This window comes from Rhinolophus sinicus, chromosome 9 (genome assembly GCF_057876585.1).
Source record: "Rhinolophus sinicus isolate RSI-liver-muscle chromosome 9, RSI-T2T, whole genome shotgun sequence".
NCBI lineage: Eukaryota > Metazoa > Chordata > Mammalia > Chiroptera > Rhinolophidae > Rhinolophus > Rhinolophus sinicus.
In genome coordinates, this window is record NC_142509.1 from 14,683,489 (window position 1) to 14,699,852 (window position 16,364).

The window sequence follows — 16,364 nt, forward strand, 5'->3', positions numbered from 1 at the left end:
GGGGAGTATGAAGGTGGAGGGGTTCCCATGCCTGCTCACTCTGGGGGGCACAAAGCCCAGGGAGATGGAGACCAAAAAGCTGGGTGTGCACTGGCCAGGCTGTGGTGGCAGAGTCCTGAGTTGATGGGAGGCTGGGTTTGGCCTCTCCTGGGCTGTAGCCCTGGAGCTATTCTCATTCTCTTCGAGAGTCCCAGAAAATGGGTGAAAGGGACGTTTCTGGCCTGGATGCTAAACATACACTCATGGCAGATATCTTCAGGGCAAATCTAGGGTTGTTTCTACCTTACCACTTTTTACATGCGTACTTTTGCCTTTATTCGCAATAGACGGATTATTATAGATACAGGCCTTCGGGGTAGAAAGTGTGTGTGTGTGTAGGTGAGTGTGTGACATAAGAAACGTCCAAACTGGTAGAGAACTTTAATGAGTTTATTTGAACAAAACTGACGTCAATTGCTGGGGAGCAAAATCTCAACAGATAAAGAAAATGCTCTGGAGAATGGCAGTTTTGCAGCTTATTTTATACATTAGAATCAAAGAAGGAGATGTAAGGAGGGTTACATGAAATACATTGGTGGTAGATTAAGGGGGTGGAGAAAGCAAAGCAGGGAAATCTCTGGGATTGGATAAAAAGTAAAATGGGGAGTCACATATTTCTTTTACATTGGTGGGTCCAGGATAGTTAATAATTAACATTTTATAGCACATAGAGATGGTATTTGGGTAACAAGCTAACAATGAGAGGTTCTGTAGTCTCGAGGTCTGGTGCAGGGCTCGTGCCTTGCGGGGGGGTGGGGGGGAAGGGATTATTACTTAGATGCAAAAAGACAATAGACAGGTTCACTTAAAGATTGACATCTGTCAAGGAGGATGTTGCTACCCGCCGTGACCCAATTTTAGTTAGGACTTTTTATGTTCAGACCATCCTATGTGGTTAATTCAGGTCTCTGAGTTTGTAAGGCCTGACATGCGGGCCTCCCCTGAGCTTGTCAGGTTTAGTATGTGGCCCCTTTTTCGTCCACATGTGTGATGTAGGAAGGTGGATGAAGGCCAGTTGATTTTAGGTACACTGACATCTGGGCAAAAGAGAGACTTTTTTTTTTCTGGTGGGGTAGCTATTGTCTTGATTCTAGAAAAGATTTTCTGGAAAAGTTCAAGAAAAATATCAAAGTATAGTGAGGCTGACTTCACTTGTATGTAGGTGATTGTCCGGCAGCCTACAAAATAACTTATATTTTATGAATAATTAGGGAAGGCTGAGCTGTGGCAGAAGAATCCACATTGACTCGTATTTCTAGAAATCCTACTCAGGGGCCCTGGATAGCTTTTTAGATCTCCAGGAAGAAAAGCTAAAGAAAGAGAAAGAGACCACCTCTGGATCAGGGCAAGTGTTCTTTGTGCTTTGTTTTGGTTTTGTTTTATGTGCTCTCCCCCTACACCACCAGTTTAAAAAGAAAATTGCGCTCTAAAACCGGGGGTGCCGAATCTGAGGTGCAGTGAGATGAAAACAGACTCAGGTGTGAGTGTGTGAACGAGAGAAGGAGTGGGGGAGAGAGAGGGGGAGAGGTAGGTGGGTTGGGGTGATAGGAAGAATGTGAAAACCTATTTGGGAGGAGGAGGATAGGGGTGTAAGGCAGCTAAACGCTAAGAGCAAAAGAGCTATAAAGAGAAGTGTACCAGCAGGACACTTAGCAAAGAGAAGCCTGCAAAGGCCATGGCCCAGGCCTGGCCCTGTCTGCTGTTCTCCTCACAAAGCTTGGGTTGTGCTCTTGGCAGGGCTGGGCCTCCCTGTCACTGAGGTCCTGGCTGGGGCCACCTGGCCTCGGAGCCTCCCTTTGCAGTGAGCGGCCCCAGATTTGTCCAAGTGCCAGCACCTAATGAGGAGCTCATTTGAATCCATGAAAGTACCAGGGAGCAAGGAGACATGCTAATTAAAGTGATTGCTGTTCTTTAATTAAGCAATAATTCGCCCAAAGAGGTCATTCTCATGCAAATAGAGGCCTCTTGGGTGAGGTAAGGGCTTTGGGCAACAGCTGAGGTCTGTTTAGAAGGCCTTTAGCATTGGAGGGCAAGGATCCAGAATGCCCCATTGAGCTGGGTGATAGGGTGGGGAAATAATCCTGTGGCCCGCGCTGCCTTTTGTCTTTCCAGGCTTTGGCTGCGGATCTGTGGGAGGCAGGGACCCTGTACACTCTGCTGCTTCTGTCCCCTCTTCTCCCTGCGCCTTCTCTCCAAGGGACGCTTTCAGAGCTGTGAAGGGTGGAGAGGTTTGTGGGACAATGTCTACTTTGGCCCTTGGAACAATCCATGTTCCAATTATCAGAGCATTGGCTCAGAAGACTTGCAAAGGGGTGGGAATGGGGGCTTCTGAACATTCATAAACATAGAAGATCCTACAAGAGGATGAGCTTCATTAATCAGCTGCTGTGACATAACAGAAAAAGCACCGAGGTTAGTCATCCACCTGGGTGACTATGGCTGAACCTCTTTCCCTCTCCAAGACTCCGTTTCCTCATCTTTAGAATGGGTTGCTGGTAACAGCCTTACGCAGTTATCGCATGGGTAAGTGGATGTGGACACACCAGGCACAGCGTCTGGCAACTAACCCAGTGGTTCTTGACCTGGGGTGATGTGCACCCAGAGTAAGGCTGCCAGATCAAATATATCTTTATGTTGTATTTGCTAAATTTGATAACCTTACTCCTGGGACACTGGCAATATTTTAGATGATCACAACCGGAGCAGTAGGTGCTCCTGGCATCTGGTGGGGAGAGGCTAGAGATGCCACTAAATGTCCCACCCTGCACGGCACAGCCTTCACAACAAAGAATCATCGGGTTCGAAATATCAATTGTGCTCAGGCTGAGAAACTCGGCCATAAACAGCTCTCAGATAAGTGGAATTAGATGAAAAACAAGTGAGAAGAAGGCACGTTTTCAGGAGCAGGACCACAGTAATATGGTTGTAAATCACCTCTGGGACCAACTCTTTAAGGTACAGTAGTCCCCCCTTAACCCCAAGACCCCCAGGGGATGCGTGAAATCGGTAATAGTACCGAACCCTATATACACTATGTTTTTTCCTATACATACATACCTATGATAAAGTTTAATTCATAAAATGGGCACAGGAAGAGATAAACAACGACAACAATAAAATAGAACATTTATAACAATATACTGTAATAAAAATTATGTGACTATGGTCTCTCTCTCCAAATATCTTATTGTACCAGACTCACCCTTCTTGTGGTGATATGAGATGGTTTAAAGCCTACGGGACGAGATGAAGCAAGTGAGTGGCACAGGCCTTGTGAGGTAGCATTAGGCGACTGTGTTAATTGAACACAGGCACTGCCACACCACTGCGACAGTCGATATGATAAGATAACTGAGATGGCTCCTGAGTGACTCACTGGCGGGAAGCATCTATAGCCATCCAGGTACCCTGAACAAGGGGATGATTTATGTCCTGGGCAGGATGGAGCGGGATGGTGCAAGATTTCATCACGATACTCGGAACACCTCGCAATTTAAAACTTACGAAGTGTTTATTTCTGGAGTTTTTCCATTTAATGTTTTCGTTACGTGGACGACCATGGGTAACTGAAACCATGGATAAGGGTTTTTATCTGCATTTCTCTTTTCTCAAAAGGAAGAGTTGGGACAATAATTGTGTTTTAGATGACTGAAGAGACAGGCTGAGTAGGACAGGCTGGTGCTGGGAGCCCCATGCAAGAAACAGGACCAGAGAAATTGCTGATAAATCCAAGGAGCTTTAGAAACAGTCAGCTCTGATGTGAGAGGAAGGTGAGTCTTCATGAAAAAAGAGCCTTGAAGAGGCGCCCTGGCCCAGCCTTGGGCAGAATGAGCCGCTGGGAGCAGGTGTCAGTGACTCTTGGGTTGTGCAGAAGGAACAAGACTCATACCTTGTATTGAGCTTACTGTTCTAATTCTCACAGCAGTCTAGGGGGTAGTTACTATTATTATCCCCATTTTGCAGATATGGAAATGAAATACCTTGCCCAGGGCCCGTATCGTGGTAAGAGCCAGGATTTCACCGAGGTGATGTCTGAGGCTAGTGCAGCCAGGAACGAAGTCTGCCCCGAGACATCCTCAGTGGTGACAGATCTTGAGATGTCATCATCTTGCTGCATGAGAATCAGGCCTTCAGCAAAGTGCCCCATGTATCCACCAAGGCTGCTGTGCGGGCCGCCAGCTGCACTTAGGGCTTTGGGTCCCCTGTAAATGCAAGGACGGGGATGGAGTCACCACACCTGGTTTTACCCATCAGAGTCGGTCTGATTTGCGGAAGGCTGGCTCATCCTCTCGCCGCCTCGGCAGTTTTCCTAACTTCTGGGGCCAAGGTGGGGGCGGTTTGCTGCTTCTAGAACTGCCTTTGTGATGGCATATGTCTCAGGTGGAGCGCGTGCACTGCTGTGGGGGAGACAAAAAGCAGAAAGTCAACACATCAGGCAGTCCAGCGAGGGAAAGATCAAGCCTCTTGCTCCCAGAAATCTTGGACCCCTTTCAATTTTGTGTTCACTCGCTGCAAAATAAATGTTTTGTGTTACAAGGAGACGGAGATAGTATCTCATCAGCCCTACTAGTTGAGCGCTGTCTCTGCCAACCTCTCACTCCACACTTGGCAGGGGGAAAAGCATGGAGAAAAACAGGACCAGGTTCTGTTTGCAAAACATTTTCATCAGTCAAAAAACTGCCAGGGTTGTGAATATTAAATAAACCCTGACTCATGGAGACGTATACCTTGCTTTGCCTTGCTGATCTGCTGGGGAACAGACAGAGTTACATTACTTTAGAAGTGACAGCTCTAACATTCTGCAGACTTCTCAAAACGGCTCTGGCTTTTTCTGAACAAAGAACAATCCACAAAAACGCCCATGGTTTGCAGTGCATAGGAGTCTGTTTACAGGATCACAGACTCAAGGCCTCTCCTGGGCCAAAAGGGACCCGGTGAGATCACCCATTTACGTACCTTCCACCTCCAGGTGGGGTGGGGTGGCCTGACAATCTTCTGCCAGCAGATTCAGTAAGCGTGTGGCCCAAGTCTCAGGACCTTACAGTGAGTTCCCTAAGGGCCAGCCCCGTTCTTTCCATTGCAGAATTTATAAGTGCGTTTGAAATGAGAGCATAGTGTTGCTTTGCCAGGAACAAAGGTTTTCAGTGTGTTTCAGTCACTAACCTAAGACACCATAATATAAATCAGACTCCCCACTCCCCAACTCTAGCCAGTCTCGAAGTAAAATTTCATCCAAGAACAATAATAGGAACAGCATAGCCAACACTTACACTGAGCTTACGTGCAAAGCATTGTTCGAATCCTCACGAAACCAGGAGGGAGGTGCTATTAACATCATCGTTTTGCAGACAGGAACTTTCCTATTTTCCTTATTCTTAAGTCAGGCAAGGTTCCTAGCTTATCCCTTAGCTTCTCTTTGGATGTCCAGGTTACCCCCCCCCCGCCCCCCGCCCCATCATTCTGCACGTGAACGATGTTTTCTATTAGCCTTGAAACAGTCCAACCCAGCTCTTTCTGTGGACTTTTCTCCCCAAGAACCATTTCTTTCTTACTCTTTAAACCTGTAACCTCAGTCTACACCATAACAAAATAAATGTTTGCCTATATGCTGCTGTGCATGGCTTTTTTATTGTTGTGGAAACACATCTGAAAGACTGCCTAGCACAGGGGTTAAGTGTAGATTCTCGGGCTCACCTGCTCAGAGGTTTGAATCCAGCTCTGTCCTCTCTAGCTGTGTCACCTTGGGAAAGTTACTAAGCCTGTCTGAGCCTTGGTTTCCTCATCTGCATATAAAGTAGGACTACTAATGCCTATCTCACAGGAACATTAAACGAGTGCTCATAGAAAGTGCTTAGAATTCTGTGCCTGGCACTCAATAGGTAGGTACTACGTAAGTGTATGTTTTATCTCACCAAAAAGACTAAGTGTCTCAAGAGCAGGGATGCTATTGCATCCTTCCACAGGTGCCACCCTGGTGATGCACAAATAGAAAAAGCTTGGTCAGCCTTTGTTGACTTGCCTGGTCTTTGGCTACTCAAGAAAATGATGGGAAGATATATACTGACCCCTTCCAGAAAGCAGCAAAGCAGGAGGCAAACACAAAAAAGTACAGAAACATTACATTTTGCTTAATAATATCTTGTGGGTGCTTAGTAAATGTCACTGAATAAATTCATTATACTTAAAAATCAAGAAACCGATTAAAATTGAGGACTATGGCCATTTCAGTATTTAAAGGTAGAGAGAGAAAAACAAAGGAAAAGAGGGAAGAAGAGGGATAGTGCTCTCCTCCACCTTTTTGTGCCTTCTGCTCATTCTTCCAGTGCTTAGGTGCAGCACCTCGGAGCCGTCTCTCCGACAGCCTCAGGGTGGAAGTATCCACGGATCCAGGCACTAGAGAAAAACACGGGGCTACAGCTCCAAACTGTGGCTGCTAATTTTGCTAGAAAGAGAAGCCAGAGAATAACCATCTTACTGGTGACTCCCTGCTACAGACAGACCACCGGGCTCACGGAATCCAGACGGGTTGAACATCTCAAAGAGGTCCTGAAATGTTTCCAATGTTAGAGGGCAATAAAGCCCACCTTCTCGGTCTGGAAGGGGTGGTCCAGATTACACGCCTCGTGGTCAGGGGAGTAAGACACTGATGTGTGAGAGAGGAGGGTCAATAAGCGTCTTGCAGAGAGAAGCCACCTGTTTCTGAGCCATTCTCAGGCATAGAGGGAAGGGACTGGACCTATGAGCTTAAGAGGGCACACACTTGTAGAGTGTCCAAAATGAGGGCTCCTGATGGTTGGTAAAAAGAAAAATATCTCACTCTGGAAAAAAGTTCCCGAGTCTCAATATTTTGTGTCCGTTTGCTTTATTTTGGTCTTAACTCATTTCATCTATGGAAAGGCCCCACTGTCCTGTCATTGGGCAGTTGTAAAAAGTGGTCCAAACAGTATCTCCTCAGGCACAGTGCTTTAATCAAGGTAGTAGCCCTTTGGGAAGGGGCCCAAGAGACACCGGGCTTAAGGAGGGGCTAATTGGCTCAGCATTGAGCTTTGGACAAATCTGTGAAATGAATACAACAGAGGAGTGGGAAAGCGGTGTTCCTGAATGCAGATGGGGGTCTGAGAAGGATGGGGGGGCATGTAAATGGGGGCTTCTACAGGTCTTCTCAAGCCCCCTCCCAGTCTGGGACCATTCACACAGGTAGAGGGGGTCACTAATCTCAGTCCCTAAAGCATTGCTACCACTAGGGAGATTACTGGCTTTGGGGCAAACAGAGAAAGTGCACGGGGCCTTGTCCAGGAGGCAAAAATTATCCAATACTCTTCTGACTGGACTAATAACCAAATTAAAAAGAGACAAATTAGCAGAAAAACAAATTAAAGCTTAATACCATGCATACCTCCTGTATACATGGGAGAGACCCAGGAACACTGAGTAATTTGCAAAAATGGCGAAAGCCACCACCTTGAAAACCACCTCAGCTAAAAACAAAAGAAGACGTTGGGGGGTGGGGAGTCTGTTATGAGGAGCAACCAGGAAAGGCACAACACACAAGGGTAAGAGTGTTACACAGATTTAAGTCCCTGCCTTCGCCGTGACAGTGAAGGCAGTGCTGGTACAGCATGCAGAGATCTCCCTTACAAATGGAAATATCCTTTACAAAGGATAACTTCTATGTGGTTTTCAGAGCTTCCCCCAACTCTGCTGTTTCTTACAATTAACCAGCTTAAAATAATCAGTATCCTAAAGTGGCATATTTTGGGGTGATAGACTCTGTTCCCCTTCAGCTGTCAATGTAGACAGGACAAAGAGCCAAGTGTGTGCTGTGATCTGAAAGGTGGAGGAGATAGAAGGTCCCCAAATCCAAAATGTCTGCCTAGGGATCTGCTCCAGAATCTGAAAGTCTGCTCCTGGAGAATGACCTCCTTAGATCCCGGGACAATTAGTTAGAAAGCTGTCATCAGCGATTGACACCTTAGCTTGAATTAGTTTATTCAAGTGTGTTTAGCCTGAAAACATGCTTAAAAGCCCATAGCTTGTTTACATCTCCAACTTGGAGAAAAGCTGTCCCTTTCTGTACTGTGCACCTGTCATCAACTAAAGCAGTCTCTGTTCTTGCAAGGAGGCATGAACACCGAGAAGCGACTTGTAATGGTGCAGTGGCTCATCAGAACGCCATGGTCCCCAATTTAAATTGCCCTGGCTCCCCTCCACCCTCGTACAAACATCCGTCATGTAGGTATCTAGCTCCCAGGTGCTTTCTCCCCACTTGCTTCCCCAACTTTGCTGACATAAATGTGAATGAAAAAGCTGCATCCAAGACAGCTATGAGGAGAGTAGCCCAAGACACGAGCCACTAGCTTCTCTCGTCTCCTACCTCTGCCCCAAGATGCCAGAGTTCCAGGGTCTCTTCTCATGGCATCCTCTCCCTGGCCCTGCCCTGGTCCTGGGTCTCTCTCACCCCCAGGGAAGAGACAAGGCTGAGATGTCAATGCAGTCAGTAACAAAGAGTGTCCATTTCTCCCAGGACAGTTGGTACCCACAACCCCCAGGACTGGACGGTGGTTGATGACCTGATGAAGGATGTGATCAGGGGAAAGCATGGGGCACAAAAGAGGGAAAACTGGGAAGTATGGTAGGTAGCACAGGGCATGAGACTGGGAGAAAGGCACAAGGACTTTTAGAGGGCCCAGTTCAGAACCATTGTCGTAACGGGTGTCAGCGTTGACGTCCTTTGTAAGTACTTTTAATTAACCAAGAGAAGGGAAAGCACTTGGTTAGGTAATGTAAAAGCAAGAGTAACCATAACGATTCATTAGATTTCCTTGTCTTTTTATATATGGCTGTGTTAATAAATATGATATAATGCTTACCAAGTGCCAACCTTATCTAATCCTCATAAAAGTCTTCTAAATTTATGACATTTATGGATAAACGTCAATATGTAGAGCACGTAGTATCCTTATTGCTAATGTGTGAAAGATTAGAACACAAACTAATAATTCATGTGTACTCCGTCTTCCATTGCTCCTATACCTAGCACGATAGTTGTAACTAAAACAGAAAACTTTGGTCTGTCAGAGGAGAATTCACAATGATGTTTACCATGATGACGATAAAAATAATGATAGTAGTTAATTTTTTATTATTGATTATATCCTTATCTCTGGGCTAAGTTCTTTATATGCAGGATTTCACTTAATCCTGCAACAGTCATAGAAAATAGGTAGTTATTACTGTGTCACAGGTGAGAAAACGGATGCACAAAGCATGTTAAGAAATGTGTCCAAGATGCAAGTTAGTTCCTGTAACATTCTTTACTGCTTATATAAGAATTATTCACAATTGATTTAGGAACAGCGGTTGTCTAAACTACCTGTTGAATAATCAGAGCAATTGTGCATGGTATGCCTCCTCTGTGTCGGCCACTATACACGGGACCTTATACACCTTGAATCCTGGAAACAACCTGGCATCCTATGGGATATTTATACCTGTTTTGCTTTTAAGGAAACTCACCCAAGTTCATACAGCTTATGGACAACAGGACAAAACAGAAGACCTCCAGCACCTCCAGAGGCTCGCCTAGTCAGAGTTGCCTTAGGTGTTATATGTCCTCAGGGGACATAAAGCCAAATCCTTGAAGCCACAGCTAAGACATTATGTCAACCTATTGTTGTTCTAACCTAGGCTAGAGCTGTGAATGTTGCCAGAATTTGCTCTAACAATGCTAGCCCCATAGTAAACCTTCACATACTGTTGCTCATTTTTCCTTTCAGAGGAAGAAGAGAAATTCTACCGTAAACTAGGAGATTGGCCTAAATTCGCACAACAGACAGGATGAGAATGAGGGATGTGGGAATAAATTATACTGGACAGGTTTCTCAATCCTCACTTCAGTTCTTTCTCTAAGAGACCAGCCAGCCTCAAATGGCTCATTTATTAGCTGCTACCCTTCGCAAATATTTCCAACTCTGCATCATTCTCCTCCAGTCCCTTTGCTTTCTTTCATGTCTCAGATATGGGCTCCTGAATGACAGGGAAGGTGGTACCCGTGTCAGTTTGGCGCTGGCCTCCATTACAGACCTGTCTTTCTCTTTCCTGTAAAATGATCTCCACATTCTTTGCTAGTGTAAAGAAGATGTGTAAAGTCATTTTCTCCTGAACTGGTGTGTGGGTAAATTAACCCAGTCACAGAATTAGATGAGCTGTGTGTAATGGGTTTAGGCAGTGAGTCTCTGGAGCTTAGCCTGTTCAGCATAAAAAAGGCCATAGAAATCTCCCTCTCCGTGAAATCCTCTTGCACACATTCAGGAAATGGACAAGACAGTGAGGATACAGTCAACCTATTGGAATTTCTATTTGAAGAAAATAAATCTTGCAAGAGGAAAGCTGTTGATTACCAACCTTCCAGCTTTGGGAGGACAGTTATCCTGCAGTCGATATATAAAATTCCAAAGGCTTGGAGGAGGGTCAGGTCATTTAATAACATGTCAATATTAAATTACATCATAAATAATCAGAACTTCCTGCATATTTGACGGGCACTTTGTTGTATAAATTTGGAAATCATCCAAATGGAGACAAATGACTTCTGCTATTGTTTAGCCCTCTGGGTGCAATTGATTGTGGGGGTTTAGTTGTTGTTTTGAACTTTGGAACCTGTAGCAGAAAGTAAAAAATGTAACACCCTAAACCAATTGACTTTTAGATGGTCATTTTCCCTTCCCTTTTTCAGTTTACATTGATTAATGTTTTTTCTTAGTAGATAAGATACAATAAAATCCAAAGCCGTGACCAAAAATAAAACATGTGAAATCACAGTTTAGTGGAAAACCTTCCCATAATGAGCCAGCTTGGTGATGATCCACTTTGACCACCCTCGTTGTTGCTAAAAGGGACACTATTTTTTTTTTTTTTTTAAGATTTTATTGTGGAAGGGGAACAGGACTTTATTGGGGAACAGTGTGTACTTCCAGGACTTTTTTTTTCCAAGTCAATTTGTTGTCCTTTCAATCTTAATTGTGGAGGGTGCGGTTCAGCTTCAAGTTGTTGTCCTTTCAGTCTTGGTTGTGGAGGGCGCAGCTCAGCTCCAGGTCCAGTTGCCTTTACTAGTTTCAGGGGGCACAGCCCACCATCCCTTGCGGGAGTCAAATCGGCAACCTTGTGGTTGAGAGGACAAGCTCCAACAAACTGAGCCATCCGGGAGCTCAGCGGCAGCTCAGCGGCAGCTCAGCGGCAGCTCAACTCAAGGTGCTGTGTTCAATCTTAGTTGCAGGGGGCGGAGCCCACCATCCCTTGCGGGACTCGAGGAATTGAACTGTCAACCTTGTGGTTGAGAGCCCACTGGCCCATGTGGGAATCGAACTGGCAGCCTTTGGAGTTAGGAGCATGGAGCTCCAACCGCCTGAGCCACCGGGCCGGCCTAAAAGGGACACTATTTGATTGACATTTGTCTATTAGATCATTTGTAGCCCAAGAATATTTCAGAGGCCCATAACATTGGTATCAAATCCAGACAATAAGATTTGAGTTTCTACCATAAATACAATACTTGGCATATAGCAAGTACTATATAAGCATTATTGTTATTATTATTATTATTTCTGACTTTTATTCAGTGTTTGCTATGAGCCAAGTCCTATATTAAGTGCTGGATCTGTATCATCTCAGTTAATCCTCACAGCAACCCAATTAAAGTAGGTCATATTACCATCCCTATATAAAGTATTAGTATCATCCCTATTTTACAAATGATGAAATCAAGACTCCAGGAGTTTAAGTAATTTGACAGTCATATGAGGTGAAATCAATTTGATACAGGTCTGTTTGACTCTACTCAGCCTATCATGTTATTCTTGGAGGACCCGTTTTAACGTATGTTTGGTATTATAAAAACACCAATTCAGTCCTAAAATGCATTGAACATACGCCCTTTGTCACTTAGTGTCCCACCTGGTCACTGTGGCCTTGGGCACATGGCTCATGGTTTTTCTCTTACCATCCTCTCAGTCCCTTCAAAGCCTACCCATCTCTCAAGCCGCAGTAGCCCCTAATTCCATAAATTCTGATGACCTTAATCTCTACCCTCCTTCACCCACCAGCATCCACTGGCATGCTAGACCTATTCGTTACCTGGGACTATTTCACTTTGGAAATGATCATCAGCAAAGACCTCTGGGCTTCTTCACTCCTCGATCTGTAACAACTGAGCTTTAATCTCACAGAACACTCCTTGTCTCTCCTTGTCTTTCCTCTGTCATTTGGGTCCAGTCTATCATTCTTTTCCAACTCACAGCCTGGAATCTATAATTGATGATTGAAATCATTGTGTTAACAACACCATGCATTATTCTCCCTCTTGCACCCCCCCCATCAAAACTCCAAATTTGGATCAGCATTATGCTTTTCGTCTTCACTTGAGTGGTTAAATTTTGATGGAGAAAAATGACATAATCATGCTGACTCCATCATTACAATTTCATGATCTTTAACCTCAGCCACGCCCTCACGATCACTCATCAATCCTGAGACTGATTTTCAACTTTCAACCCTTACTTTTTCCTAATGACCGTTCCCCAAGCATCCTTTTCAAATTCTATACCTTGAGTTCAGTAAACAATCTTCCCTCTAAATTTATCAGGACAACTGAGGTGTTTTATTATTGGAGTTTTAGAGAGCCATCCTTGGCTATAACTTTCTAGGGTTCCATATTTTCCCTGAAGGATCGCTTCTACTTCCTTTGTGTAAGTACTACTCTATGTTGCTGATTTTCAAATCTGTATCTCTGGCATGGACTGATTTATCTAGTGGACACCTGTACTTGTAGGTTCCACAGGTACCTCAAATTCAAAAGGTTTAACATTGAACACATCACTGTTCCTCTAAAACCTGTATCTCCTGCAAAGCATTACTTTCTTCCCAGGTACTAGGAGGGTAAAAAGTGTGATCACCACCCACTCAAGCTAGAAGGCTGATGTCATCCTTACGTCCTCTCTTTTCTTTACCTTCACATACAATCAGTTTCCAAGTTCAACTCCCTTTTTTTTTTTCTTTTTTCTGGAATTTCCCCTCTCATTTCTGTCCTTACTGCTATTGTCCTAGTTACGTCTCTTGATTCAACTGGACTTCAAGGACTGTTTCAGAAGCTTCCAAACTTTTTGACTTCAGGCTTGGCTCCCTTAAATCTATCCTCAACACTGCTGCTAGGTGATCTTTCTAAACACAAATCTGACCGTACCATACTCCCACTTAAAACTCTGCATTGGCTCTCCACTGCCCACAGGAAAAAGTCACAGCGTCTTGGCACAACATGCATGACCATCTGTGATCTCACTTCAGCTTCTTTCTGCACTGCCTTCACTTACCAACCCCTGCCTGGCCCCTTACACCTCAATCAGAAAGAAAAACTTGCTTATTTCTTGCCTGTATGTCTTTATTCATAATGTTCCCTCTGCCTAGACCATCCTTTCACTCCTTGACCTTTACCTGGCCAACTCCTACTGTCCTTTAAGGCTTTGTTTATGGACCATTTCCTTTGGGAAGGCTTCCTTGACAAACTGCTCTCCCCAACCCTCAAACTCCAGGCAAGGTTAGAAACACTACCCTTGTGCTCCCACGGCTCCCCATTCTTCGCACAGATGTCTCAGTGCACTTACCCATTGATGTGCCTGTGTCACAATTAGCATGTGGGCTCTTGGAAGCTCGGGACTGTGTCGTATTTCTCTTTGTACCTTTTTGCCTGGCAGTGGCACAGAGCAGGTACTCAACAAATACTTTTAGAGTAAATGTTAAACAAATAAAACGATTTATTAATAAAAAATTATGTTGCACCTGGAAAAAACAAGGCAGAAAGGGAATAATAAATATCAACAAATATTGTGATTATTTCTCAGGTTTGATTATGAATAACAATAGGTATAATGACACTCAAATGGTATTGTGAGCTTTGGGGGTGCCCAGAGTCAATGGGGCCCTAAGAGAGGAACCTGGAAGTGCCTGTAGCAGCGCTGCTGTGGTAGGGGACTGTTAGGATTCTTCCAGAGTGCCACAAGAAGCCTGCAGGCTTCCCTTCTATTGACACACAACTCTCATTACAGCGAAAACTTCAGTGTTTATAGGATATCTTATTTGCTGAATGAAAAATCATCTTCTATACTTTGTTAAGAACAAACAGATTCTCAGTTTGGATAACTGAAAAGTAGAACAATGGAGAACAAGCTAGAGTAAGAGTTCCTTTTTTCCCTCCTATACTCTTTCTTAGGACCTAATGCTTTCACAAAGACCCTGGATCTACCTAAAGCAGAAAGTTAAACTGTTTGAATGCTACCACACTGTCAAAACATTTCTTTGTGAAAATCAAGTAAAAAGGCAGAGGACATATTTCTCCTGAAGTTCAATACTGAGTGTTTTTGAACTTCAAGTATCAGTAGGGCCCCTTTGGTAGTTAAACTAACAGTAAATAATGATGATTAAAAAAATGAACTGCTGGTGGTGGCTGGTTAGTTCAGTTAGTTAGAGCGCGGTGCTAATAACACCAAGGTTGCTGGTTCAGTCCCCACGTGGGCCACTGTGAGCTGTGCCCTCCTAAAAAAAAAAGGGACTGCTAATAGCAATAATTATTGTCACACTCACAGTCCTCGAATGCCCACTTAGTGAGTGGCAGGTGCTTTACACTAAGTATTGAAGGACACCAAAGTTTTGCCACCCCAAAATATATCTTTCGGGATATTGATTTTAAGCTGGTTATTAAGGAAAAAGAAAGAAAGAAAAGACTCAGAATCTTTGACGCTCCCCCTTCTTGCCTAAAGAAATTCACATAGAAAAACCCCCTTCAGGAAAGGAACCTCAGCATGGTCACCATAGCAGATTCACCTTAGCACATATGAATTAAGTGGGGCAGATAGGAAGAAATCGAGCAAAACTTGTTTGTTGAACTTCCTTTTGTGTCCTATTGTTCTGGGTTGTCCAGCAAGAACTTGTTTACCACATGGTGTCCACCTGTGAATTACCAGCTTTCGCTTTGAAATCCCGGACCCCCGCCCCCCTTTTCCTTGGTCCAGAATGGCATATAAACCTCAATTGCCCAATGTGCTACTGGTCTCCTATCTTATGGCACCCCTGCATGTACATCCCTAATAAACTTTGGACATTTCCTTCTGTTAATCTGTCTCTGTTAAACTTGATTATTAGCCCAGTGAGAAGAATTTAGAAGGTGGGAGCAAAGCTTTTTTTTTTTGCGCCTCCACAGTACCATGCATATGCTTCACGACAACCTTTTAAATAGAAATTATTTTTTTCTTTTTTTGTTTAAACTGAAGTTCAGTGAGATCAAATAACTTGGGGCAAGCCCAAAGACACGTTGGTCAGACTCTGGGGCCAAAGGCCACCGTGGTTTCACCAGGACAGAGCCTCCCTCCGTCTCTGAGAAATTTGGCAGCTGGCGTGATTCTGAATGCACGAGAGTGGGTTGGGCAATCAGGTGAAACTGCGCAGGAAACTAAACACCGAAAGCGCTTAAAAAGTAAAGGAACCACAGCGGCAGGAAGCTAAAACCATGAGGTAGACAACAGGTAAGGGATCCTGGGACAGACGGACTGTAGACGCCTCCGAGAACTTGGGGGCGGGGCCTGGGCGGGGCCTGGGCGGGGCACCTGGGGACCTGCGGACCATCGTGGACGGCTAGAATTGCAGCCTCTCCGGGGAAGTTAAGGGGAGGAGAGAGTGAGTGCAGGCCTTGTGGCAACCTCCGTGAGTGCTGAGGCAGCTCCTCCTCACCTGCCCTAAACCAAAGCAAGGACTGCGCTCTGCTTTTCTGGAATGCCTTTCCTGGAGACAACAGGACGGGGACTGGCTCTGCACAGGGTGCCCCCTCGCAGATTGGTACGACCCGTCCCCGCCGCTGATCTGGCGGCTGCGCGCGCACTCTCTGGCGGGGCGGGGAGGCCTCGTGGCGCGCTCCCCTGAGCTCCCTGCTGCTCCGCGTCCCCGCGCCGCCGGGTTACGCGCCCGCGCGCCTGGGCCTGGGCGGGGAGGCACGGCCGCGGGGGCGCGCCCCGTGACTCCGCCCCGCCCCCTCCCCCGAGTCCCGGCTACGCGGCTCGGCGCAAGGAGAGCGGGGACCCGCGCCCCCGCCCCGCCCCCGCCCGGCGCGTGGAGGCCCCTCGGATCACAGCAGCCGCGGTAGCCGCCCGCGCGGGATGACCTGGGGCGGCTCTGGGAGCCGGCTGCCGCAGGAGGTCTGGGGGCTCCGCCGGCCCGCCGAGAGGTGCGGGGTGGTCCCGCCTCGGGGTCGGGGTATGGGCGGTCGGGGCGGGCGGTCGGCGGGC

The 16,364-nt window shown here is 45.7% G+C and overlaps 1 protein-coding gene across 2 annotated transcripts in view; it reads left to right on the forward strand.

The window, feature by feature from the left end:
* The first annotated feature begins 15,774 nt into the window (after window positions 1-15,774).
* CDON (cell adhesion associated, oncogene regulated) overlaps window positions 15,775-16,364 on the forward strand; it is a 95,160-nt gene continuing 94,570 nt past the window's right edge. Inside the window, exon 1 of one of the 2 annotated variants that reach the window (XM_074321820.2) lies at window positions 15,775-15,918. The gene's annotated coding sequence lies outside the window, so the exon portion shown is untranslated. Of the gene's footprint in view, window positions 15,919-16,039; window positions 16,304-16,364 lie in introns of those variants that run through there. The other variant, XM_019710508.3, reaches the window with a different exon arrangement.